The following is a 3,617-nucleotide window of genomic DNA, read 5'->3' as shown; positions in this document are numbered from 1 at the left end:
CGCCGAAAAGTAAGTAGATGCAAATGGGAGTAAAAATTGGTTTTGATATTGATTGATATATCTAATTACATTGCCCCTCACTCCATATTTATACCCTGATCTAAAGAGACACAACCAAACACAACTAGGACACCAAGCCCATATCTAAGGAAACACGTGACTCTTACATGAATCATACTCTAACAACTATAGAAAAGGAAATCAACTCCTATCTATTTCCCTGTCCGCCTCAATTACGATGGAAATCTCACCGTCCTCCTTCCCATCGGCATACCCCCTGTTTCATCGGCAATAGTCTTCAAGTCTTCCCTCATCAGCATACTCCTTGTTTCATCGGCAGTACTCCTCAAGTCTTCCTTTATTGGCATACTCCCTGTTTCATCGGCAGTAGTCTTCAAGCCTCCCTTCATCGGCATCACCAGCTATCGGCAACCATCTTTACAAGCTATCTTTCATCGGCTATCAAAGTATACAGTAACTTTCCCCTTGCCGATTAGTCCACTCCGATCATTTTAACACGTGCAAAAAACGGTGTCAACACCAGCCCCACCTACAGACCGCCCGACCCCCTGGACCCACATGTCAGCCCCTCCTTCGAATATCGGTTCTCCACCACCTGCTAGGTTGCATCTATGCTGTCCTTTAAGTCAGTTTGATCCAAGGACTCATGTTGGATGCTCTAGGCTATATATATCAGCCCCTGCCACCCCTAGGCATAATCATAACTCCAATCATCAAGTCATTTGAAATGACGGAAACCCTAATCATCCTTAGAGCTCCACCATATTCTAGGGCATAGCTAGTTAGGCTAGGTCTAGAGGGAGGCAAGCAGGCTTCGCATGGATTCCCGATCTTGTCAAGAGCGTGGTTTGGTATAATCTTTATACTCCCTCTCTTTTGTACCTCCATTATTTTATATTAATTACAATTGTTATGACAATATTAGTATTCATCTTATTCATGTTCTTTGTTATAATGTTCATCATCTACTTTGATTATATGCTTAGTATAGTTAGATTATCATCATGTTCATGGATAAGTTCGTATAGCGCTCACTCTAAGGTACCATGGGTGAGTGGTTGACATTGTGTAAGGGGGTGCTTATACGTTGTTTACCTACAGATACACCCTATATTATTGGTCATGTGGTAGATCGCGGATGTGACACTCCCATTGAGTCCTTTGTAGTCCACTCCCTGAATATAGGCACACATAGGGTCCGGTTACGAAGGAGGAACAAGCTCTGTTCTTAATCTTCCTTAGTAATATCACTTACGTGTAGATATGAAGATGATCTTAGCAATGACTACTAGGTATAATTGCACTAATCAATGTATGCTTTGACTTGTAATTAAGAATGACTTAGGAATTATTCCTCTAATATTCTATCTGACCATGCTAAGGCCATAGAAAGGAGTGCTCTGAGTGATTTATTATTATCATTGATCAATACTTATCATATATCTTATCCTATGACTTACCCCTATTATGAGTAGAATATTGGTTATGGTTTATTTGTCCATCAATAGTATAAGTTATGAATACATGTCCGTGTCAGACCTTCCTTGTGGTAAAAATATAAATAACGATACCTAGAATACTCCTGGGTGAAGTGCTACAATGGTATAATTATCTGTATCTATTCTTCCTAGTCACATAAATAAATAAAGAACTACTTAGTATTATTATAGTAGTAATGCTATATAGTACAAACAAGCATTTCTGGCACCGTCATTAGGGATGACAACCTAGTACAAGTGATGCTAGGAAATGTAGTCATATTACTGGTGACTACTTAAAACAAGTGACAAGTTAATAAATACCAACAAGCATTTCTGGCACCGTTGCCGGGGTAGGAAGCTAGGCAAAGGAAGTATTGATAAACTTATACTTATTGATGTGATCGAAATAACCATTGACCTCTGCTCAAGCAGAGTTACCCTTGTTTTGTCTACTTGTGTATCTTATGCAGGGTAATGTATGACCGGTTTTGACCTTCTAGCAAACTACGTTGAAGATCTAGAAGCATTAATCTAGAGGACTAAGGCTGGACTGAAGAAAGTTCTAGCTTTAAAGTCAGAGAACAACCATATAAGGCGAAGCTTATAACCTGAATTTGAAGCCATGGCTAACAGGACTCTATGTGAATTCTCTGCTCCAACTATAGCCAACATCCGTACTAGACCGACAGTCAATGTCGAAGACAATGGATTTGAGCCCAAGCTAGCCCTCATCAACATGGTGCAAGCAAGCCAGTTTAGTGGAAAGGCGCATGAAGATGTGAGTGCACATCTCCAACACTTCATAGAGATCTGTAGCACTTTCACCATCAAAAGAGTAACCCAAGATGCCATATTACTTTGCCTCTTCCCATTCTCACTCTTGGGGAAGGAAAAGCAATGGTTTTACGCCAACAAAGATAGAAATACTACATGGGATAACTTCTCCACTACCTTTCTAGCAAAGTTCTTTCCCACAAGCAAGACCAATGCTCTACATGGGAGAATCTCAAGCTTTTAGCAACAACATGATGAATCTATCCCTAAGGTGTGGGAATGCTTTCAAGATTACATTGCAGAATGTCCTCATCATGGGATGGAGAACTGGCTACTCATGCAGACTTTCTACCATGGGTTGACCAACAATACTCATGAGACTATGGATGCTGTTGTTGGAGGTGCATTCCTGTCACTACCATACCAGCTGCAACAGCTCTTGTGGAGAAGATGACCTCCAACCAAAGTTGGAATGAAGAACGTCTTTAGACCCACAAGAGAGGTGGAGGTATGCATCAACTCAAGGAGGTAGACATGTTATCTGCCAAGATGGACCTACTGATAAAGAAGTTTAAAGATCGAGCCAATGAGAAGCAAGAAGTCATGCACATTCATGATTCTCGCATGACATATGAAGAGTGTGGAAATACTGAGCATTCAGGGAACAGCTATCCTAAAACCCAAGAGGATGTGGACTTTGTCAACAACAGCTACTACTTTCATCCACAGCAGAATCAAGGATGTAACCAGCAATAGAGATCGAACTACCAAGGTAACCCTCAAGGTAATAATTGAAATAATTTCAACCAACTACCCTTGAGAGAATTAATTGTTGGCCAATCCAAAACTTATGGAGGGATTATATAGAAAGGTAGCTACTAATGATAAAATTCTAGAGAACATAAATAATAGAATGAATAGCTTTGCTTCTACCATTAAGAACCAGCATAGCTTTAATAAAATGATAAAATCACAAATAGCTCAGTTGGCAGCTATTGTTCCTCCATCCAACAAAGGTAAGATTCTGGGGCAACCAAAAGATCTAGAAACTGCAAATCTTGTCGATATTCATAATGTAGCATGATATTATATACAACCATCGACGTGAAGGTGGACAGACTATACCTTGCCTAAAAAGAAGAGCGATCTAGGGAGACCTGTCATCCCCATCGTCATTGGACCTCACATTTTCTAAGAAGCTATCTGTGACTTTGGAGCAAGTGTCAACATCATGCCTAATCTAATTTATGATCAAATTAATGGAGATACTTTGTTGGACACAAATATGCATTTATAGCGTACAGATCAGTCAATCTATTACCCCAAGGGAGTTCTTGAAGA

At 40.0% G+C, this 3,617-nt stretch overlaps 1 non-coding gene across 1 annotated transcript; it reads right to left on the bottom strand.

Moving 5' to 3' along the window:
* Positions 1-2,488: 2,488 nt before the first annotated feature.
* Positions 2,489-2,597, bottom strand: LOC136455662 (small nucleolar RNA R71). The gene has a single exon (XR_010759146.1). It is a non-coding gene; the product is annotated as a small nucleolar RNA R71 (small nucleolar RNA).
* Between the last annotated feature and the right edge of the window lie 1,020 nt (positions 2,598-3,617).

This window comes from Miscanthus floridulus, chromosome 5 (genome assembly GCF_019320115.1).
Source record: "Miscanthus floridulus cultivar M001 chromosome 5, ASM1932011v1, whole genome shotgun sequence".
Taxonomy (NCBI): domain Eukaryota; kingdom Viridiplantae; phylum Streptophyta; class Magnoliopsida; order Poales; family Poaceae; genus Miscanthus; species Miscanthus floridulus.
Note: the sequence above shows the minus strand (reverse complement) of the source record. Positions and strands in the feature narration are given on the sequence as shown.